Genomic DNA, 25,094 nt, shown 5'->3' on the forward strand with positions numbered 1-25,094 from the left:
ACAGTTCGCCTTGCCGACAGAGAACATTGGCGTATTGGGCCGAACAGATTGTATACGTTCCTCTCCATCCTGAACCCGTGAATGGGGTCCGCGATACAAAAGATTGGGCATCCTACTGAGTTTGTTTTTTTCTTTCTGTCGCTATCGAGTACACCGGCGTTTATTCTCTTATTCCGATAGCATGCGGTGCACAAAAGGCTGTTGTGATTGATTGATTGATTGATTGATTGATTGAATGATTGATTGATTGATTTTACGTGCCAAAACAAAACTATGCATTGTGAAGCATAGAAGACTCTGACCTTATTTCGACCACATAACGTTTTTTTCTAACTCGGGTCGAGATCTCAATGCTACCGGGTCGATGACAGAGAGCTCGGCTAAGAACTATTGGTTGTTGCCCCTAGCTTTCTTCGCCTTGTTCGTTGCAAAGTTTTCGCCATACTCATATGAAACCTGCGAGGTTGGGAACAACATTTGAAATCTACACTGACTGAACTAGCGTGGGCGGTACAAACCCTAATTTTCAATGCGAATACTTAAATTTTGTTCTTCTTTTTTGTAACGATATTTATTGCCTCAGGACATTAGTTGGGTATGCGATGAAGAATGAATAAATTACTAAATCAATAGAAAAAGGTTGGCTGATTTTATGAAATTCAGGAGTGAGCAATGAAGCGGTCCCTGCGCCCAGGCGATATACGATGCAGGATTGCTTGCTGGTAGGCCAGCTATCGTCAGTTGCCGGAGTCTTGTTGGTTTCAATGCTGGGAAGACCCACAGCAAGTGGTGAATTTCGGCTTCAACATTTTCGCCTTTACATATCGAACACCCTGGGCGGGGATATAAGTGTCGTTGTTTGTTGATTACAAAAACCAACGAACTGAAAGCTGAGACGGCTGCTGGGAGCCGTCCAAGAATTGTCTTAGGAATCTCCTCCCGATGAAAGTGTCTGGCGCTTTTAATAGCCTGCCTCGTCAATTTCCGGCCTTTTTTTTTTTTTGCTTCTTTTATCGTCCAATCACGGGGAGTTGCTCTTGGGCGCCGCCTTCAGGGCGGGTCAACGACGCTCATTGACTCACTTTCTCAGCTGACCGAGGTCTGGTATTCATTTACAGCGCCCTTCTGTCTGTCGTCTTCCTTGACCGAGTCACTCGGATAAATCACTCGAAAGTGTACTCCCTCAGGTCACCTCCTCGCCCATAAGTTGATGCGCAGTTGGCCAAAACCTGCTGGCCTTTTGTTAATCAGGAGCCAATGGCCTAAGAATCGTTTAGCCTTGGGCTTACAGTCGCCCAAGGCGAACACCTACGGAACCCACGATTCCGAAGAAGGAGAGAAGCGTAGGTGGATTGACAGCGACTTTATTCCGTGCGGGGCGGCAGACTTCCATGGCTGGACCGCATTGTCGTAGAGCGGTTTCTGGTGCGCTGCATGCTGCCTAATGGAAACCACCTGAGGCTGGGACACACATGGTGATGGTCACACTGTGGCTGAGGCGCGTGGAAGAATGCAGTTGGCCAAACTTGATGTCTAAGAGCATAGTTGCGGACGCAACTGCTCTTTCCACGGCGGTCGCATTAGAGGGAGCACGCATTGTAGCATGGTCGCGCACTGCCCGTCTTGGGCTGACTGAACTGAAACTGCCTGGGCTGGCGGGGACAGACAGGAGTGGGGGTAGAGTCACAACAGCACCCAGTGAAGACTGTGGATGATGATGGAGGACGCATATGTTACGATAAAAAGTTCATGAATGAAGTAAACAAGAAGGCGCTCCCAAAATCAATACAATGTCTTCTACGAACAAATGGCGAAAAATAAAGCACATTGCAAGGTATTACATTTTCTACGTAATTAAGGTTTTGTCGCCAATTTGAGCGGTTCTAAATGATTACCGACTGCTTCGAGCAGTTTCTTTGACAACCGACCTAGAGGCACGTGGAATCAGTCATATATTGAAAGCTATCTTTTGACCTGCTTTTGTATATTTTCTGATATGCACGAACTATCGCGTCAATATTGAAGTCTGTCTGTACAAACGTGCCTGGCATAACATTCCTCGTCCCTGCGCCTGTTCCCTGTTCTTGGGATTAAGGCGCCGTCTAGTTAAAGCTCGAAACACCTAATGGTAATCCGATCAGTCCACTCCTCCATGATGATTTCAAAAAAGCTTCGTAAAATTCTTAAATACCTTATGTAATGTTTTCAGGGATGATAGTTCGAAGAACCCTTATTATGGCAAAAACATTTCAAAAGTATTGAAAACAATAAAAAAGGTATTCGAAAAAATACATTTATTGATCTGTTTTCTGGCTAGAGAAGGATCCAAATGCGCCGCTCTGCCCATCACTTGGTGCGTTATTTCACTGTTGCACTGATGATAGAGCTGAGTGCGCGCTCTTGTAAATTTAGAATTTTATTTTGGGGTGTATTTTTAGTGTCGAAGAAAATCTTTTCTGACATATGAATCATATCGGTACGAACAGAAATCGTGTCTTGCAAAATTTTACAGCGCGCTCTCCTGTTTTAGCGAGTACAGATTACCTTAGTATGTCGACAACCAAGTCGAACGCATTGATTTGAAATTAGGGTTTTACAAGTAAGTGCTCTTAACCGTATCGGAGAATATACTTTTCTTAACTGGTTTCAACACATTTCTTCAAGTTTTACGCCAATATTTGGCAATTGTCAATCATCTCAAGAATATCTCGTTCTGCTTTGAGATATAATGCCCAAATACTCGCTTTGAATTGGCGTGAAAAATGTTGCATAGCGGACTCACAGTTATTGGCGAAATGTAATGTGCGCGACAATCTCAGGACTGTATTTAGTTGTCTGAACTTAGGGCTCAGCTCGGGTTACGTTTTTTTGCTCCATTACAAGCCATCCCATAGCAATTGATGAGCTTAATAAAATTGGCATGAGCTTCAAAGCGGAGAAACGCGGTGGAAATAAACGGTCGGTTTGCTTCGACCGTTGTTAGCTTCAGCGGGATTACCGTGTTCAAGCTGACAATGCGGCCGCCTCTAGGTGACTACAGACAGAGCTACACTCTTTTGAAAGGTTTCATGGAGCGGCCGTGCTATGTAGATTTCTCCTTGGCTTACACGGAAAAACGTTCCGAGAGGGAAAGTCGAGCCATCAGCAGGGTAGTTACTGCAGCCCATCGGACTCCTCTCTCGCTGAAGTCGCATTCGCACTGGCGACTCGCGAAGGTCGCGCGACTGAGTTTCGTCGACCGTGACAAGCACCTATCGACACCGAGTGTTGATACCGGCGTGCGAATCGCTTCCCGGCAACCCTCTCTCCGAACGAGATTTGAACGAAGAGCCGATTTTCGCGACTTCTCGGTCCCTTCTGTCTGCTACCGCGCTTGGGGCAGGTCAGGTATATGAATATGTACAATTAATAGATCTTATGGATATGCTCATGTGCAGGACGGTTTCGGCAGCCAAAAGCGCTTTAGTTCGACAAAGACTGAAGCGGCGGTGGTGTGCGCACCGTTGTGTCGCGAAGTAGCAGATCACAAAATCGCTTCATGCTCGAGCGTCGAGTTCATGACGAAGAATACATGTACAGCAGTGCCCAACAACTGCATGCGTGGCAAGTCGTACACACGTGAACATGCACTCTTGAATTTTCTTGCCGAAGGAAGGAACCGAAATTTGAAAAAAGTTACTCCTTACGTCACGCCCTAGTTGGCTGAGGAGTTCTGCGACTTGAAGTCGAGTCGCAAGAAATCAGTCAGGGAGTGACTCCTTCAAATGCGTCGCTGGCGTCTGGTTCGGGTCTCCCCCGCCGGGACGAATCGAGTCGCGCGACCTCCTCTAGTCGCCATCGTGAATGCTGCTTAACAGCTAGGTAAATGAGTGGGCCGGAGAAACAACTCAAGTTACCGACATTCTAGTGGAAATTACGAAGAAGGTGGGCGGATGAGGTTAAGAAGTTCGCAGGGGTCAAGAGGATGCAGCTAGCACAAAACCAGGTTAATTGGAGAAATATGGGAGAGGCCTTTGCCCTGCAGTGGGTATAGTCAGACAGATGATGATGATGAAATGAGTAGAGGTGAATTCCCCTGAATTCATTGCCTGATTTCGTGTAGACGGTCGCTGATAATACTGTGCTTGTTAGCGCAATACCAATTAGCGCAGTATTCACAAAGCACAAACGTGTTCTGAGTAAATATTCACGTTCTTGGCAAATATATCCTGATAAACTAGGTTCGGTTTCGACAAGCATTCCAAGTGTTCCACACCCGGCCTTTGTGGCAGCAGTTTAATGAATATTCAGGGTTTTCGGATGGGTTGCGAAGTTGCCACGATACGGAGCATCGCAACGCTTTTCTACGCCTCGGCTTCGGAATCGAGCAGGCAGACAAAGCGTCCTTGTCATATGGCCAGTGCATCTAACCGATCATATGCGAGTAGAGTAATACGAGTGTCAAAATTCTGTGAGATAGTCACATGGCTACCGCTGTGATGTCATCCCCCTTCAATCTAGCCCTTACGAGGTTTCAGCGAAAAATGCTATGTTGTAAAAATACAACGTATCTACTTTTGAAGGAATCAAGTCATCACTTGCCGCGAAGGTATAAAGACCAGGTCTATGCAGTAATAATAGATTTCCATCGAGAAATAAAGTGAGTGAACATCCCCCAGCCTCTCCGTAGAAGGCTGAATTGATTACAAGGCATGATTACACACGAAACACTGCATGGAAGTACATGAGACTACGAAACCATTTTTTGCGTCAACTGGGTGAGCACGCATAAGCGTGTTCGGAAAATATGGAAGGCAAACATTTGAGCATAACACATAACCGTGATTTCCACCTCCTTGCCAGAAGCGGTCGCGAAATTATGTTTTCATAAAATGCTTGCCGACGCTTATTCGCGATCTTTTAGACTTTATTTTCCGGTTCGTGGCCGTAGAGAAAACACTAGCTATCGTCTCACGAGCGACTGGAAAGAGCCGTCGAAGCAGGCTAGAACATTTTTTGATAGCGCTCGAAAGAAAGCGAAGGCCAATTTTTGACCGATAAAATAATGAGCCTTGTCTTTTGGGACAGGCAGGCAATCACCCTTACCGCCAGGTTGGGAAAGGGTGCAAAATGTGATTGGAATATAAAAACAAAACAAACCGTAAGAGTATTTGAAGAATAGCTCAAATAAATAAAATACTGCCGAGACTGACGCCCAAGGATGGGGTTGTTCACGAAGACAACGCTTTGTCCCATATATCAATCGCTATAATGGTAAAATAGCAAGAATCATGATATGTTTGACACTGGTTGTTTGAAGACATCCAGCGGAGAAATATGGCCCGTGTTTAAGTGCTACGCTTTGCTGGTTATGGTTAATAGCGGCCAATGCAGTAGCGGTCCCTGGCTCTGGTGTAGTGCATGCACTACAGGATTTGCAACCACACGACTTTTAGTACTTTGCACAGACAGATCGGACGACCTCTACTAATTACTTGGAGCTCGAAGCAAACCAGAGCCCTCATTAGTGGGCGGTGCACTTTGCTCGCATTTTAGGATTCTTCCCGCCCTCCCGGCGCAATTGCCGCTGCAAGATCGGACACTGTGGTTTCTGTTCATCACCAACGGGGAAGTCAATCTTCATGCATCTGTGTAGTGGTATTTTTTTGTCTTTCTTTTTCTTATTGAAGGCATAATGAGTAATAAGCATAGCCCTCTTATCTCAGGAACCAGCTAAGGTAAAGCTGCCTGCTTCTTTTTCAGTGACGAAACAGAAAGACCTTAAGTCTGCCGAAGCCACGAATAATGACAAACGAGTTCAGTGGTAGGTCAAGGTATAGAGCTCGGAAACATGGTCGGACGAAACCGTCGGATGACAGAATAATGAAAAAAACAAAAATGGCAATGATTACGGTTCTTCCTAATGCGAAATTTGAGCGCAGCTCATCAGCTGTTTCAGCTTTTCTATAGATTAAGGCAAAGAAGTCGAGCAAGACATGTATGTATAATTACGGACAACTGGTTACGAGGGACAATGGCGATGGCGGCGACGACGCCAAACCCAGAAAGGGGCGCCAAGGAGCTTAATACTGAAACGATGCCATTCTAGACATTTTTTGAAAAGCGAATGTATTTCTTTTTTACCGTGGTGACCTAGCTGTATATACGCAAACGACATCAAAATGTGCTGTTTTTTTTTGTCTGTCAGTGTGTGAATTCTCGGTCCCTGCACATTTTACCCTGCAGTTCGGTGTGGGCGCTCGCATTATTCACGAATTATTATTATTTTTGCAGCGTGTACACCATGTGTGGTCACGTCTCTTTTCATAATTGGTTCACAGTAATTGAAAGGCGCAATATCTTTCACACTTGTTTCTGTGAACATCTGAATCGTGCCGTAAGGGAAAGAAGGAAGGTAGAATGAAAGTCCACTTCAGCTCTGAAGCGTGCCTTTCATATATATAATTGATTCACAAGAATCGAAAGGTGCAGTATCTGTCACACGTTTTTATTAGAAGGCTTGAATCGCGCCGTAAGGGAAGGAAGGAAGGTGGGAGTGAAAGTGAAGCTAATTACGAGGAACAACGCCGACGGCATCGAAAACGCGAAACCCAGGAATAGGCGCCAAAGAGCTGCGCTCTTAAAAAGAAAAAGTACAGTGAACATGAAAGGAGTTGCTTGAAAAGACCGTCTCACAGCCTGACGCAAAAATAAAATGCTTTTAGGCGCGTAGATAGAGGAAACAAGCGTATATACGGAAAAACAATTAAGCGAGACAATGTGAGAACGCAGCTTTAGGTGCCATTTACATGGCGGAAATTTTTCCTATTTTTATTTCATTGACAGTTTCGATTTTTTTGCCGGCACCTGTGCTTTCAATCGGAACGCACAGTCGGAACACAATCGGAGTGAAAAGACAGTCACCTCTGCACTCTTATCAGTGACGTACGACGTTGCGCCGGAAAATGGTAGATGTTGCTGTACAAGCCAAAACTTTTCGCTAGCACTTTTGCAAGGAAAAGAAAGATATATTTAGATGGCGAGCCTGTGCGAACAGTACTTTGCACAGAGATCATTTCCTGCAAGTCAACGGCGCATCATGGACGCATGTTGTTCAAGGTAGAAGTAGAACCTGTGCCATTTATCACAATTGGTGATTGTGAAGTAGCTTGCTTCTGCTGAACTGCGTGCGTGAGTTCGACGTCAAACAACGCTCTTAGTGATATCTTAAATAATTATCCTATGGCGTCCCCGGAGTGCGATGTAAGCGGTAAGTCCGTCTAGAGTTTTTTTTCCGTTCTAATCTCAAGGGACTTCGCTTCACCGAATTTCAAGCAGCAAATTATTGACCGAGTTTGCTTCCAGTAAACATGGAATCCCCATTCCCTCCCGTTCCCGAACCGTACAACCTTGCTTCAGTTCTTCTGAGAGCCCTGCATACCGCAGCCGGTCACGTTCTAGTCGCGTACGCCTCTGGCTTCTTTTTTAAATTTTTCGTACATTCCTTCCTACTATCAGGAACAGCGCACAGTATTCATCCTCATAAATTGCGCGCTATCCTGTGGGCCGAATGATTGAAATAATCACGAAACGGGCCCAACTTCCACCAGTCTCCGCTCAGTCATCCACTGCGAAGTTTTCGCTGCTGTCTGTCGCCGCTGGCCTTCAGTGGGTGTGACACGGGCCCACTGTGAAAGATTGGAGCGCGGAACTGAACGAATTGCATTCGTCTTCTCTCTCATTGAGAAGCGCGCGCGCCTTGTGTTCGTTCCGCGACGTGCCCTGTACGTTTGCCAGCGTTTCGTCCGTGCGCGGTAAGGCGACTGGAGGCTCATTGCGCATTCGGCCTAGCGCCGTCCTTTAAATTCAGAGCTGATGTGTTGAATTTGCGTCTCGAAAGAGAAAGATGGCAGGCCCGCCTTTCTTTTTCGCTGCTTCGTCGCTAGATGGATCCGCATTCCGAGAGAATCTTGTACGAGGGCTAAACATTTTCAGTGATGGCTGAGACAGCCCCAGTTCTCATCTAATACCGGGTGCCTTTCCGAAAACTGAAGTAAACGTAATGTATATATGCGCACATCTAATTATTTACCCTTTTTTTCTTCCCGACTAACCTGTATTTCGGAAGGGGCATAGGAGGAAGGAGTTCGTCATATACAACACTTGCCCTACTTGGGCACGACATTGAACACTACTGCTGATGCCCTCTTCGTCAATTCCGAAAAGGAATTTCGCAAAGTCTCCACTCAGACAGCCACTGTTAGAACTTACACGCTTGAAGCTAAGCACCCTAGGTATATACCTTTCCAATCAGTTTGTCAAAGCAAATATTTTCTCTCCATGTATAGGCCTTAATTCTCAATTGTGATTGGATATTTTTTTTTTACCAAGAGGGAGCAATATATGTGCAAGCTAATACATGGCTTCCTCCTTATACAGCTAAATTCTCATATGGCGTGCCTCAAGGCCCACTTCTTGGCACGCTTCCCTTCGTAGTATACATTAAGGTTTACCGGACACATTTCATGAAGCATTAATTTTGTCGCTGGCGATTACTTCACTTGTCGCTCTAAAACCAAGTGCTCGCTGAAAAACAATTTTATTACATATAGGTAAAGGTACGTTGATAATAAGTACGTAGTATCTGAAACTTTAACAGATCACCATTTCTTTCAGTCCTCAGATGGCCAAGCTGTCAAACTCAAAATAATTTAGCGAACGGTTATCGCAACTCAACGTTGGTTCTGTCAATTATACTCTAGTTGTTAATTAGCGCCATGCCCGAACGCAAATTCCTACGCCCCAACAAGCCACAAATCCCAAATGAAGGTCCGTCGCAAATAGGGCTAATGCAAAGGTGCCCGCCAGCATATCTCGATGTCCAATTTGAACAGAGTATGGAAGCGAATGGCTGCTGTGCGCAAACCAAAGGCAGCAGCACTAATGAACTTTACTGGGTGGTTCTCCATCTCCGCCAGCAACCGTATGATAAATACGTACTGGAAAGAAGCTTTAGCTACTAGATTTCGTCAGACTCTTTTGAAGAACGGAAACTAATTATGGAGCGAGCTGTTCCCGCAGTCTTTCTTTTTCTGGCACGATTATGATGATGATTTGGATTTAGTTTAACTATTAACTAAGGGGCCGCTTGGCGAAAATACGCCAGGACTAAATACTTTTTTTTCCTATGCAACTAGCTCCAAAGAATTGGTTTTGCAAACATCCCCCCCCCCCCCTCCCTCCCGTCCCTCCTGAGAAAATAACGCACGCCTGGCGATAGGAAATCTTGAACTCATTGCAAAAGTGACCCGACTGCGCCAGAGATCGAATCCTCAGTCGTGTCTAGCGGAAATAATATTCTCCTCGGAACAAGAAAACAAAACAAGGGCTTCAGAGTTATGCACTAAAAATGGCACAGAAAGAAAAGCCAGTGTCAGTATTAGTGTTTCTTTCGCAACTCATCGTGCGGGCTATGTAAAGAGGAAATAACGTGTGAACGATAGGAAGGGCTGGCGAAGCTAAGCATAACTTGTAATCTTAATACGGAAACGACTGAACTGAGCCAACCAACGAGATGGGAAAGAACGAGACGAAGCGCTTGATGTTTTTTTTTTTTTTTTCGTCTCCCCCTTTCCGTTCGTTGGCGCTGTTCAATCATTTTCATAATTATGAAACAAACGGTCCGAGCAAGCGCTATGTTATAAATCCATCCTACCCGTTTCAATCCCACTTGGCCTTAAAGTGATTCGCCCGCACTGAGAATGCCCGGAGGAATTGTTGCTCTTCTAAAATGTTTTGAAACAACGTAAATACGATTACTGCCTTGGAAGGAGCAAGCGGGGAGTAATTTAGAAAAAGCAACAATGAGGGATCTTCTGTTATGACTGCAGTTCACTCTACTCTCCCTTCCAAAGTGCGAGTGACACAGCAACAATACTAACATCTGCCGCCACCCAAAGCGCCCTGAAACCGGAAAGCAACCGTAAAAGCGAACCACGATTGAGATATATTGGGCAGTAAATAAAGGCCTGGCTCTAACTATCGGGACGAATGGGCGTTCCTGACAAGCGACGTTCACAAGTAAAATGAGAGAAAAATAAAAGAAATCAGAAGAGCACCGATTGCTTTCAAGGAGAGCGAAATAGGGAGAACCAACAGCTCAGCGGTAGCCACGGCCGTAGGATCTCAAGAAGAGAGAGAGAGCCGTGCGAGGAAATGTGAAGCGCACTTTGTTACCAGCTTGTCTGCGGAGGCTGTGTACCTGGCGTGTGGAACCACTCGTTTTCAGTGCAGAAGGAGAAGGAAAAATTAATTTCACTGGAAGAAATACAGACTGTGACGTAGAAAAAGGGCGTCTGTGAAAATGCTGCCACCTTAACTGTACAGAATCCAGTATAGGTGAAATCTGCGTCAGAGGCGTCATTTGCACGCTCCTTTTTTATACGACCACCCTCGTGAATGCGGTTCCAGGCTGACGAACGGCCCTTGTACCTCCTGCGATAGACCTCGCGTTTTCTGCAACAGGAGAAGGAGTGGTTCTATGTTCGTATTAGGATTACAGCGCTAACTAGCGAGGACAAAAGAAGGTTTTTGCATTTTGCATGAACGGTTTTATCGAGTATGTGGCGCAGTTTCATATGCTCCGCCTTGGCATACTTTCTCGTACGAACCCTTCATTGTGTCTGTAATCATAAAAACGAAAGTTATCCCAATGTTTATGAAGAATGGAAAAAAAAATTACTGCTATTTAGATTTAAAAATCTGGTATAAACACCTGTGAATGTTGAATTTACTAACTCTGAGCCCGTTGTCTTAAAACGGAAATGTAATAGAAACAGTTTCTCTTTTTGGACTTATCTGCAAAGTTCAATGTAGCACAAAACCTCCAACCACTCACTGCGTATCAGTGCCTTAAGTCCGATAAAACGCTGCACTATTCAGGGAATCTCTGCCATGTAATGTTGAGGTGCTTTAAAATTAGAGGTTCGGGAATTGGCATAAAAAAAACATCCTCATTGCGAGGCAGCCACAATTAATTTAGTGTTAATGTGCTTGGGAGCTGATCACTTTTCAGTAACGCTTGACAGCACATGAGTGAATCATCTGCCCAAATCAGGAGCTGAAACAACTGTTACTCCATACCTTGTTTAATGCGTTACACTGGAACGCCTTGTTCATCTGCGATTTCTTTTTTTTTTTCTTTTTCGCCATCGTCAGATCAACGGGGAGGTCATTAGATTTTTGCCACTTTTTTCTCCTGATTCATGTTCGCTTTCCTTGGAGAGAGAACTCACACACCCTTGCAGTGATTAATCTTTTTTTATCGCTGTCACCTATAAGCTTCCGCCTTCTAGAGGGCGCTACTTAAAATTACCGAAACTGGTCTCCCTGTGATTTTCTCGAAGGCCCATCTACCCTTCAATTTAGTAACTGCACTTTCTTCATTTCATTCATTGAAGACACACTGCGAAAACCGTTGTCAAAACTTGATTTGTACCCCATCGTGCTCCTGATAAAAAACCGAGAAGGAAAATCAGCGCACACATGCAGTTTGCTAACCACTCTTGCTAAAAGCATGTCATTGCTCTGTCCCGGAAATATTGAGCTGCGACTGGAAGTATACCTCCGTACGGGGCCCTTGATGACTAAAAAACTGCTGGGTGATCGTGACGCGTCCAGACTCAATTTTCAAACTCACAATTTGATGTTTTTTCTTACGTATTTGCTTATTTTACATCCGCTTTCTAGTAAGGACAATACGTTTTAGACTGGCGGATGATTGATTGGAAAAGTCGTCCTATGGTGACGGCATAAACGATGACATCCTTGTAGATGTGGTTAGGTTTGGCTGAGCTTAGCTGTAGATCGGTTAGCGTCGAAACTTTGTGCGCTAGGTTTCGTGGAGACAGGATGAGGGCTAAATTCTTCTGTTTATTTTGAGGTCACATGGACTTGTTTTTATGCTTTCGTTCTTCGAACTCCATTAGTTCATATCACCTCAGTAAAGAAGTACAGAGCACATGCTCTGTACTTCGCCTGCACATGCTTACATCTGCACCTGCACATGCTTACATGCTTCGCCTGCAATCGCCTGCACATGCTTACATGCTTCACTTGTTGAAGCAGTTGAACGTGGGGTAAAAAAAAGAAAAAAAAAAGAAGGAAGCCTTTCTGTAGTCTCTTTTTGATTCTTATAAGAATAGTCAAATTTCACAACCACTGTGGTGGGCGACAGCGACAAAAGACATGATTGATATTAACGTGCGCATGTCTTCAGCGACAGGCGTTTCTGGCAGCAAATTCTCTGGGTGGAAATAAAGATGTTGGTTTCAAAATTACCGGGTTAAGCGCGGGCTCTGAGCTCTCTATTAGCAGTACGCCTAATATGAAATGAGACCACAAATTCTGATATTTGCGACCGCGGTTCTCGATTATATAGCTTTCGAGCTTTCGGGATAAAAGAGAAAAGAGGCCGCGCTTTCAGTACACACATTAGTCCACCAACATTAAAAGCAATATATGCTCGTTTAACGGTCTTAAACTGACCACTTCTTATCGTTTGCGAGTAATTTGTGCGCGTTTACAACAAAGAAGAAAAATCACAGCGCTTATAAACGACCGGGGTCATTAGGTGTGTGTGTCATGTGTTAACACACGTTTAAACAATCGATGGAAACAGTTCATTAACACGCAATTTGCATTTGTGACAAGCTCTCTGAGTGACGAAAGGTTTTCTGAGAGTCACACTTCAGTATGTTCTGTGGGTGGTATGCGTGATTCCGTTCTCTCAACGGTAGGGTCCTCTGAGCAGCGTCACCTGGCGACTGATAGCAGAAATATTATAAAAATGAATAAGACCGCATTAAAAGCCTGCCGTACTCGTTGCCTCAGTGGCTCATTCTTTTGGGTTAACACTACTTACCTGAGCACTTCCCTAACGTACCATATGTTCGGATCCTATATGTGCAACTTTTTTCTGATTTCTTTTTTTTTAGATTGCAACATTCAAATAACCTACCAATATCTTTCCTGGGAGGTGTTCCCCTTTAGGTTGCATCATGGGATGTTTTTAAACCAGCCGTGAACAGAGCCACAATGTGACATTATTATAACGGTAACACTTTTTAATGTAATAATTTCCATTTCAGTGAGTGTATGTTACCTTTAGGTTGCGTTCAGAGACACCACTTGATAACACGCCGTATGTATGTATGTATGTATGTATGTATGTATGTATGTATGTATGTATGTATGTATGTATGTATGTATGTATGTATGTATGTATGTATGTATGTATGTATGTATGTATGTATGTATGTATGTATGTATGTATGTATGTATGTATGTATGTATGTATGTGTGTGTGTGTGTGTGTGTGTGTGTGTGTGTGTGTGTGTGTGTGTGTGTGTGTGTGTGTGTGTGTGTGTGTGTGTGTGTGTATGTATGTATGTATGTATGTATGTATGTATGTATGTATGTATGTATGTATGTATGTATGTTATATGGAGTTTTATGGCGCATAAGCAACTGTGGCTATCATGCGCCAACCGCAAGGTTAGACGATCAAGTGGCTACAGTAATGATGCTCAGATTTGGTTTAAAACATTGGCTTCCTTTAAAAATCCGTAAACAAGTGAAAAATCAACAAGTGCTTCTTGGCCTAAAAGCAATGCGGGATGAAATGGGATGTGTTCTTTGTAAAATACAGTAAAATATTTTTTCCTGTACTCCTCGAGTTGTGAGCATGAGATTAAAATATGATTTACTGTTAGCTCATGTCCACACATTTCACATACAGGTTTGCTTTTTTTCGTTAGTAGGAAGTTATGTGTTATGTGTGTATGGCCTATGCGCAGACGACATAAAATTACCTCAATGAAACGTTTCTGATGTTCACATGATTGCCATTTTCCTAATATGGGCTTTATGGAGTGAAGCTTGTTCTCTGCTTCGCTTTCCCAATCAGCCTGCCATTTAGCTCGTAATTTCGTACGTACTAACTTCATTCCGTCTCTGTGTGGCATGTTGATTTGCTTTATTTGTAAATTTTTCGCACTTGCTGCGCATATATCTGCTCGTTCATTACCCTTTATCCCAACATGACTGGGTACCCAGCAGAATTTGATAGTATGTTTTCTTCTTGTGATATTTACTATGTTGTGTATAATGTTTCCTATCAGTGGTTGAAGAGCAGTATGTATGTATGTATGTATGTATGTATGTATGTATGTATGTATGTATGTATGTATGTATGTATGTATGTATGTATGTATGTATGTATGTATGTATGTATGTATGTATGTATGTATGTATGTATGTATGTATGTACGTACGTATGTATGTATGTATGTATGTATGTATGTATGTATGTATGTATGTATGTATGTATGTATGTATGTATGTATGTATGTATGTATGTATGTATGTATGTATGTATGTATGTATGTATGTATGTATGTATGTATGTATGTATGTATGCATGTATGTATGTATGTATGTATGTATGTATGTATGTATGTATGTATGTATGTATGTATGTATGCATGTATGTATGTATGTATGTATGTATGTATGTATGTATGTATGTATGTATGTATGTATGTATGTATGTATGTATGTATGTATGTATGTATGTATGTATACATAATATGGCAAAAAGACTAGCTAATTTAGGCTACAACTCTATTACAACATGAATCTTTTCATTTTGTTCTCACTCCTTTGTACTCTCTTTTCGTCTTTCTATTCCTCATCTGCTTCGTACCCCTTCTTCTCTTCTCATTCCATTTTTATTCTTTCTCCACTTTTCTCCCTTGGCTATGTCTTCCTCGCTTCTCCTTTTTCATTTTCTTTTTTTCTTCTTACTTCGTTTTCCTCTGCTCAGTGTTCACTTGGCTTGAGCCTTTGTTTTATTGAATTGGGTCCAGCACATAGCCAGACTTTTTTTTTTTTTCCGGGAGATGGGGGAAGGGGAGGTTGGAAGGGGGGACCAGGTAATTCTCAGCTAGACCACTGCCAAGATGAAGGGAATTAAAGGGGGGGGGGGTAGATTAGCGGGATTTCAATTGGAGGGAGGAGGAGAAGCATCCTTACTTTAAAAATTCGGCTGACTTGAATTCTGTTTACCTATAACAGAAAAGAAAAGAAGACGCAAAAAGAACAGAAGCCAAGAAAATAAAGAGAAGGCGAGAAAATTAAAGAATAAGCAGGGGAAAAAACTCTGTCTCGTTCTGGTCCTTTGTGTTTATTTTCCTTTCATTTTCCTTTCATTTTTTTTTCCTATTTCTATTACTTTTTTTTTTTTGTTCTCTTGCCTTGTCTGTCTCGTTCGCGTCTTTTTTTTTTTTTTTTTTTTGCATCACGTTCTTCTCTTATCTGTCGTCTCTTGCGTACAGCTCTTGGGGCGGTGAATGTGTAAGTTTCTCTTTAAGAAAACTATGCGCATTCACTGAAAATAAATCCAATTTTAGTTATTTTAATGTTCACGCGGATTTCATTAGTGATGATTACAAGCGTCAACTTAACCCACCTCGAAACTTTTGGCACGCTGTGTCCTGCATGGCGTCTCGACGCGGGAGGGGTTATACTTAGGCCTTCATAGTGAACATAGAACTCAGGACAACTTAATGGCACTTCGATTCTTTGTAGAAATGGTTGTCAATTCTTTCTTTTGGTGGAGATGCTCTGCAGGAGTTCGATTGGGAGGAAAGTCTGAGGGCATTTCTTGCTGAAAAATTTCGAGTGAAATGTTGCTCTATTCCTTTAACCATTCTATTAAAATTCGCATTTTTGATGGTGGCGTCGAGGTCATCAGTGGACTCCGTGATCGCCGGCTGCATTTGGATGTCGGTAAGTTGTGACCTTCAAGACACGCAACTAAAGAAAGAAAAGCACTAGATGAATTGCCATTTTCTTGCGCAATCAACTACGGAGGCTGTACGTGCTTTTTGTATTCATGCAGCCTGTTAAGTTCATTACGAAGGGGTAACACAGAGGAGAGAGATCTTATTTCTTGGGGCAAAACGTAATATCCATTTGTTTAGACATATAGCCTTGAATTATACAATGAAATCTTTTGTTGTCAGCCGACAGAAATTAATTACTTGCGTATTAACTCAGTTCGTACGAGGCCATGGTGGGGAAGTACACCGTTGAAAAGATTTTCATTATTTATTTGTCTGCAGCCCACCTTTGCGCTTAGCAAAGTAAAGGGGGAAATCCCCGCTCTTCTCTTTTAAGAGGGCGCAAGAAAAGAGAAAAAATGCGAGAAAGAAGAGATTGAGGGTGGGAGGCCACGAGGTCGGGACGAGAGTGGAGCAATGCGGAACGGGAAGGTGGTTCTCATGGCACAGTGCAGAGCTGTATGGCTAATTCAAAGCTACAACAGCTTTCGCCGGTTAATGCGCTAAGCCGGTCAGCCTAGCTCTAGTAATATATAATACGTTGGGCAGAGAAAAGCGCGAGAGATCAGTGGTTGGGGTGTCATGAGGGATGGAATCATGTTTTCCGTGTCCTAGCAGCTAATTCTTGAGTAGGATAATCTAACAAAGAAATGTGTAGCTTGTCGTAACTGCCCAATAACAATACTCAACGGGTATACCTTATCATCAGGATTAACCAGGCCATTTCACGAAAACTATTCTAGTCGCCGTGGCTTTCAAGCGTACTAGCTCAGTGAGGAGAGTATGGCAAGCTTAGTCCAGGCACGTCCCGGCCTGAACACCTCGGCTAGCCGGTAAGCCCGTTCCTCAACGCAAAGTGCCTTGCTTGGAGAAAAAAGGGGCTGGCACAGATTGGTTCTTGCAATGCCCACTGCTCATTTTCCGCACTTCCGTCTGACACATTTGTTTGAGTCATTTTTGTTCGAGTGCGGGACCTTATCGTCAGAACCTGCAGTTTCCTGAAGCGTGTCTGCTGCCATTCCAAAGTAAAACTCGTTTCTTTTTTTTTTTTTTTTTCTCAATCCTTTGCCGGCTCCCTCTTTTAATCGCCCACCTACTAGCTGAACTTTGCCACCCTTCTTCGTTCTTTCTCTGTTTTTCGTCTCAAACAAAGTTCTCAACGATTTTCTCACCGAAGCAGACTTTTCGCCTGTATGCCCTAGGTTCGAATATTTACGGGTCAGCACACGCTGTGACGCCCCACAAGCGGGTCACGGGGTGTCTTTGAGTTCTTTTTAACTCTTCGTTCTTTCTCCTAGTTTCGTGCCGCAACCGCATACAGGGCTGATTTCGACAGTGGCAAGGGAGCCACGTGCTCTCCGGTGCGGAACACGAGTTCGAGAAACCGGCGCGCGTTCATCGCCGGCGGGCTCGGCCGACCGGGGAAGTGAAAACGGTTTCTGGTTGTGGTAAACGAAAAGATCGAAGAAAAAAAAATAATGCCGCTCGCCGCCTGCGCTACTACAAGATCATCGCTCACACTTAACGGGCGACGCGCGCCCGCTTTGGAAGACGACAAGGCTTACAGGCGACACTGACGAGGCGAGCCAAAAAAAGAACGTACAAAAGGACGTAGCCGAGCTGATAGGAAACGTAAAATTTCACTCCATCCGTAGATTGCGACTTCGTTTTTTTTTTTTTCTTTCTGTTTCGTACGTATGCCTTCTAACGTTGGAGGAGACGGATAAAAGTATCGAGAGGACCCTGATTAGATCTCCGGGCTATGATATCATTGCGACACTGCAATGGCACCGACTGCCTTTCTCCTTTTCTCGAAGGCCACTCACCTGTACCACGAAGCGGGTACAGAATAAATGCGCACGAAAAGAAAGGCGACGACGAAGGAGAAAAGCTTAGCGTACTGGGAAGTTTAACATTTTGGAGCTGGAAAAAAAATCGGGGTTGTTATCTGATTTTCATCTCGGTGCACGGTAAGGTTTTCCGTCTCTCTTTTACTAAGTTCACGCTGAGGTTTTCACAACGCACCTGAAAGTGTACAATCGACTTTCTCCCAGAGAATGATGTTGCATAGATGGTTTCATCGCCCCACTATTCTCATTTCACGGATCAGCTTCCAGAAGAATATCGAAATGAATATGATCCTGCCTCGATCGTTATTCGATGCGATTTAAAACGAGGTACGTTCAGGCTTCTCGAGTGGCTGCCCAGTGACCTCATGAAGTTTGACGTCAGTGGGTCAGAAGAGATAAGCGCGAGCGAAAATCAGATGGATGTCCGTTTTAGTTACGTAAGATTGCTTGCATAACAAGTGAAAGAAGTAGGAACTTTGATTCCTTCCGGCAAGAATATCAAAATTTTAAGCGAGACAGATCAGCGGGTAGTACGGCTGCTCAATTCGTATTCAAGGCGGTCTTGTTCATTTTACGGAGCGATATAATAGGAAGCAGAGAAGCGTTTCACGAGAAGGGCATATCCTGGGAGATAGGCGCTGCGTTTTACGAAAAGACTTTAACGGCATCCATAAAATATTTTTCTTGACGGGGCATGGAGCTGCTTAGAGGTAACTGCAGTCCGTTTTCATGAGCTGTTGAAAAAATATGAGGGACACTTAGCTTCGTCTTTAAGGGTATGTATGATGCGATAGCTTAGGCTATCCAGCCCACATAAAAACCCCACTTTAACCAAGCCGCATGAACGTGCCTGCGTGGCCTATAGGAGTAACGTGAATGCAAAGGGCCCTGGCAGGCTGATTCTGACATCGTCCTCCGAACTGAACGGAAAGACCCGAGTTGGCAGCTGCTGCTCAGGCAACCCTAGGTGCAGTTACTGCTGGGCCATGTCAGCGGCCCACTGCAGCCTGCCAGCGCCATATCTCGTGATTTTTCGCTCACGACGCCAACGCCTCGAACGTTCGCCGACGCCGGATTTGTGATGAACAGGGCTTTTAACGAGATGGCGTTAAAACGAATTTACGAAAACTGATTACTGTTCGTTTCAAGTGCATGCAGCTATGGCTCCCTTATTTCTTGATAACGTGTGCGTCTGTGCAGCCTTATTGATGAATGGCGTTTACAGGTAATCATGCCTGACTATCAAGAAAGTGTTATTCACGACTGCCTAATAATTTCACTCTTTCTTTAACGAGGCAGCGTTAAAAGCCCCCTTCTCCAAAGAATCCAGGATAAGCCCTGTGAGTCACGGGCCCGATTCTTGCAGGTCGTAACTGGCAAGATGCAGGTTGGTCGCAAATTTGTGTGACATCACGCGACCACATGACACGGCCGGCTTGACAGGAGCTGCCAACTCCGGCTTTTCCTTCCTGATGGGAGGGTGAGATCCTAAGTTAGCCTTCCAGGGTCCCTTTCTTAGTCAGACACGCTGCCCCTATAGGCAGAGGTGGGCAACCTCATGAGGTTTCGACCTCATGAGGTCGACCTCAACCTCAAAATGACCTCAACCTCACGGAGTGAGGTGAGGTTGAGGTGAGGTCGGTGACAGCTCGAAATTGTTTGAGTGAGGTCACGAAATTGGACCTCAACCTCACGCGTGAGTTTGAGGTTGAGTGAGGTCGTCATTGTGTGAGGTCGAAATTGTGAGTTCCAGGCTTTTTGCTGTTGCCGCGGCTTTCTTCGAAGAGCGCCCCTTTTGACGTGGAGCTCGAGCGTACTGCCTGCGGTGTGCCCGCCGACTCTCGGTGTTTGGTTACCCCCCGTTCGGACGACCGGATGCCGCAGCCCCTGCCCAGCTTTCGGCATTCCACCGTAATGTCCGCAGCCCGAGGACGCTTCCCTCTGATCTTCTTGAAAGGAGATTTTTTTTTTTTTTTTACTTCACGAACTACTCATGCCCCCCGCCCGCCACCCCCGTTTCCTCTGACTTGTTTGTGCCGATGCTTGCCGCAGGCTCAAACACCCAGGAGCGCGCAAAGCACGTAACTCAAGTTGACCCGCGGTGCTTTTGTCGGATGCCGCAAAGAAACAAGCAAACTAAAAAGCGAAGCAAATTGTCTTTGCGCAGACGGTGCAGAGCAGAGCTGTTTGTCGTGTGCATGCCCGTTTCAAGGCGCTAACGTCACGGCTGCTGCCTTACATTCGATCCCGCTGTACATTACACGGAAACTTAACAGAAAATGGTGCAGCGGAATTGTTAGAGGACGTGATACTGACAAATAAAAAAAAGGAAAACATGAACAAACCAGGAAAACCGGCCCAATACCATCTAAGCATTTTATTGAAGCCCTCCCTTTCGAATTGTACGTCATTGTTCTACATTCCGGTCCTGTAAATTTATATTCTTGTATTCTCCAGAACAACCTCTCTTTGGTTTTTTGCTGCTTGTTTCTTCTAACAGATTCACAGGTGGCCCCGAACAACTGCAATGGGATGAAAGTGCTAGCGGTCCTTACATACCCAATATAGCGGTAAAACATGCAAGAGGATGAAACGAACGGCACAGCTTATAAGGCGCAGCTGGTATACAGGAAAGAAGCCTGCGCATGTTAACTATTTGCCGAGATAGAAGAGACGAAAAATTATATGGGGCTTGCATACAGTAAAGCCCAATGAAAAAAAAAAAATGATTTCGCTCCATTAAGGCCCTTCTATTCTAGTGAAATTCTAGTGAAATCAAGCAATGCAGGAGGAAGGAGGAGAGTAAGGGATTCTTAACTTCATAATATCAGGTTTCCCTTGAAATCTCTTATTCAGGCGCAGAAAAAAAAAAAAAAAAGAGAGGAAAGCGTTCTCCTACATGTTTTTATGAGCTAGAAAGTATTGAGATGGTTTCCGGCTCGACATTTTGGTGTCTAGACGGACGAATTGGTATGGCGAACTGAGCGTGTCTCTTTTGTGCTCCCGTCTGCTCGAGGCGGACAAATCAATCGGATGAAAATTTTTGTGGCGAGATGTCGGAATAATTTTTTTAGACATTTGTTGTTTTTTTCTTTAAAATTTAGATATACGTGAATGAAGCCAATTACATGCTATCATTGAGGAATGCAGTACTAAGTCGATGTCTCAAACTTTCTATACGCTCTGGGAAGCACAGTTCACTTCTGTTTTTAGTGTGCGACATTTGTTATTACTTTCGTCAACATGGTATTTCTTTATATATATTTTCTTGTATGTCAATTAAGTTCGTACACTGCCGAAAAGAGAACAGGCTTCTTCCATCACATTAGGCTCTTTCTTTGGCATCTTTTCAGAGGCCTATAGCACAACCCTCCTTTCCACTTACCGGCGCGGTCATTTAGTTTTTTTCTTTTCTTTTGCAAGTATTGGAAAGCGCGATCTAGTCTGAAAGCGGAGCTGGCACACATACGCCACTGCCTTTTGGTGTGTATTGGTGACAGTTCGGCATTCACTGCATGAGCAAAACCAAATGCCATGCTGACGGACGGCGAAGGGAGGAGCGCGTGTACAGCAGGGGGCACGGTGCCTCCGGGCTGCTTGCTCGCCTCGTTACTGTTGTTCTTGTCTTTATTTTACGTTTATGTGCTGTAACTATACGACACTAACGGGGAAACGGTTTCTCTGGATTCACGTACGGTGCATGCGGCGAAGCAGCTTCGGAGACACCACCGTGCAATTTATTAGTTCAGTCTTCAAAGGAAAACAAGTGAATACCACAAAGAAGCTCATCTCAGAATTGTTGGCGAAATGACATCCAGTATTCAGTTCGGACGTGCAAGTATTTATATAGTGTTTTTTTTTTTTATTTTAGGCGGGTGGGAGTTGGACATTTTGCTCCGGCGAAATTTGACGGGCGAGCCGATGTTCGCGACAGCAAAGTGGTTCACGTTTAACCCTCTTTCCTAGCAGTTCCGACCCTTGTAATTTTAATGTAAGCGTGGTGTTCAAAGAAGCAATTCCGCCAATTCTTGCAATACGCCACGGGATCATGATTATAAACAAACGCCCAGGAGTGGCCGGTTGGGACCTCATAAGATAAACAGCATTCGTTTTCGAAATTTTCTGAAGGTTTATTCGGCGTTGGCCGAGTTTTATGATTAATTGATGTTTGCTGTCTTTTCCTCTTTTGTTTGTTTTGTTGGGGATTTAGTATTCACAAGTCGTTTCATGAGTGACTATTATAGAAAATTTGTGCCCCGTTAAATGACATCCGTTAATATGGAGGACCCGAATTATGGACAGTTTTCTGGGGGCGAAGATTTTTCAATGTATTTATGCCTCGTTAATATAGAAATTCGCTCTCTGAACAATGGACAGGGGATGAATGCACACAGCCTATTCGGCCTATGTATTTTTGTCTCGCTAATTGGACATCGTTTGAAAAAAGCAGGGGAGTCCGCACGCAAGTTAAAGAAGGGTGCGCAGGCCGGGAACCTATGCGACAGCCGATACGGTCGGATGCCTGAACGAGTCCTGTGGAGTTGGAAAGAACCAAAGCGGGCGTGTCGTCGTTTTAGGAGGGCGGGGGGGGGGGGGGGGGGGCGCAAGCGCGGAAAGGAAGGGAGGAGGAGGAGAAAAGGAGGGTGGATGGCAGGGATCGTACACAGCAAACCGAGGGTCAGCTAACTAAGAAAGACCTCAAAAGGAGGGAACCGGGAGATTTCTGGGTGCAGCGGCAGCGCTGCAACTAGAAGCCGCAGTCGGGAAAATAGCAACATGTGGTCGCAATAAATTCTGCTGAACGTGAACAGAAGAGAGGCCGGTAAAAGCGTTAGAAAGAAATAATAAGAAGAAAGACAAGCGCCAAAATTGGGGGTGGAAACTGAAGTTTTTCTATCCCAGAACACAAAGTGTGTTCCACGAAGCCGTTAACGATTTTCGGTCAGGGTTAAGACACACTCACGAAGTAGGCGACAAAAGAAAGGCGACGAGCACGCAACCAGGACCGGGCGTCCCGTCCTGGACGCCCTTCCTTCTCATGCTCCTGGTTTTCGTCACTGTTGCGCTACAGAACTACCTCATTTTGCGCCACAGCGATCCGCATGTCGGTTTCGCCTTGAGTCAACGACGCGGCCTTGACAAGGTCTGAGCTCTTCGTAGTCGGCTAGCCGTCGTTCTAAACTGTACTTCAGCTTGCAGTGTTTGTTTTATGGGAACATATAAAAACGGCGCAGGAAAGGGCTGTTCGATAGCCCTCTGTATAGTAGCCTGCCAACTTGACTCCCTCGCTTCCTTACAGAAACAGTACAAGGCAAGAAAGAGAATCAGAATAACGGAAAGTCAGGGAGGTTAACTAGGGAAAAAGAGTGCAAGGAAGCAGGAGCCTGTAACCCGAAGCTTTAGTCTGACTTTTGGCATGGCGGGAGTTAAACGCAAAAGAATGGAGCTGAACTTAGGCGCGAAGCGGGAAATCTGTGAATACAAGCGGCAAAAAGCCATCTCAGTCAATCCAAGCCGTGAAAGACTGGACCCAAGTTCAACTAGGCCTCAGCCTCGCCAGGTCGACGGTATACCATTTATATATACTACAGGACTCAGATAAATGGCTCAACGTCGGCATCGCAGCGAAAGCCACAGTCCGACAGCGCCCAGCCCAGTTCGAAGAAATATGGAGTCAGCCTTGTTAATGTGGTTCGGAAATGTGTACGCGAATGGTGCTGTCGTGAGCGACGAAATGCTTCAAGAGAAGGCTCGCTGCCTCGGCAACATTATGGGTGCTTCTCTTCCTCCGTCTTGATAGGTTTTACCTGTGATGACTTACGAAATTTTTGTTCAGTAAAACAGGGAGATGTTTACTGAGAAATATTATTCTACGCTATGTCTAGGCGTAACTAACTTCAGCAACTCAAGAGGATGGCTGACAAGGTTTATGAACAGACATGACGTTTCAGGTCGACGGATTTATGGAGAAGAGTGTAGCATCGACATCTCGGCTGTGTTTATATACCCAAATTAATTAAAACAGCAGCCATTAATTATAAATTTTTTTCTCAATTATATACTTTTCGTTTTTATTCATGACTCGTTAATATGGATGACTCGCTTTATGGAAAGTTTTGGTCGGAAACCAAAGTGTCCATACTAACGAGGCACGACTGTATTCCTATTTTTTTTTTTCCTAATTTAATGTATTCTGTCGCAAAACAATGTACAGTGTATTAGAAAAAAGCTCGGCAATCATCAATTTTTTTTTTTCGAATTAAGAAAAAGAGCAAGGATGGAAGCTTGGGCGAGTTGGTGTCGGTTTTCTTGCCTCATTGCGCTAAACAGACAGGGACACAGCCAGACATACGGGACGGGCGATAAAAAAAAAAAAAAAAGAAAAAACGCCCGTCCCGCGTGTCTCGCTGTGTCCCTGTCTGTTTAGCGCTATGTGGCAAGAAAAACAAAAGAGCATATCGTCATTGTCGTCACTAGGGTCAACAGCATTTGTCTTTTCAGTTTATAGTAAGAACTGGCTTGTTTTATTTCTAATACGAATCTTATTCACGTGGGTCAGATGGGATAAACTGTTTGTATTGCATTATGGGCGTATGCGTATTAACGCGGTACCCATGTAGGCTTTAGATTGAAACCGACCACAAAAGGATAGGCGAGGAGGGGGAGAGGATTGCCACTTTAGTGCAGAGTTGGACATGTAGTGTCCGGAGTTTTTCTGCTTTTATCCGGGATAATAATTGTTATATAAAATTAGGAGCAAAATACAGCCTTCATACGACAAAATTCTGGCTAGCCTATATACCCTAGGATTACCGAGAAGTGTATATTTGCTTTAAGTTACGGTTTAATTCAATGATTATTTTTATTTTTTTTTGAGGTCGAGTGCCTGACCTCAACCTCACATTTTGAGTTTGAGGTGAGGTTGAGTGATGTCGCCAATGGTCACCTGAAAAGTGAGGTGAGGTCGCCTGGGGGACCTCAACCTCAATTGATGAGGTTGAGGTTGAGTGAGGTCGCCAAATATTTTTTGAGTTTGAGGTGAGGTCGAGGTTTTTGAGGTCAAATGCCCACCTCTGCCTATAGGTAACAAAGGTATGTTCGTAAGGTTTGGTTAAGCGGGGCGTTATATATTTGTGGGCTGCCCTTTCACATAAGACTGCATGATAAAGGTGTGCGTGAGATATTAGATGACGAAATTAAGGGATTACTGATCACACGAGTAGCAAACAAAATCCCTGTATGCGAAGAAGGATCCGTGTACAGAGCACACGGGAGCTGTTAACGCTCTCACCTTAAGGGCGGAGAATAAATGTCCCCCTTCTCCAAATTGTTTAATAATTTCCATTTCCCTGGCAATAAGTGT

At 44.3% G+C, this 25,094-nt stretch overlaps 1 protein-coding gene across 1 annotated transcript in view; it reads left to right on the plus strand.

Moving 5' to 3' along the window:
• The window catches only part of LOC146203841 (neuropeptide SIFamide receptor-like), a 160,812-nt gene that overhangs the window by 111,309 nt on the left and 24,409 nt on the right, over nucleotides 1–25,094 (plus strand). The window lies entirely within an intron of this gene.

The sequence above is a fragment of the Amblyomma maculatum genome, chromosome 1 (genome assembly GCF_055883805.1).
Source record: "Amblyomma maculatum isolate TAMU_Amacu chromosome 1, ASM5588380v1, whole genome shotgun sequence".
Lineage (NCBI taxonomy): Eukaryota > Metazoa > Arthropoda > Arachnida > Ixodida > Ixodidae > Amblyomma > Amblyomma maculatum.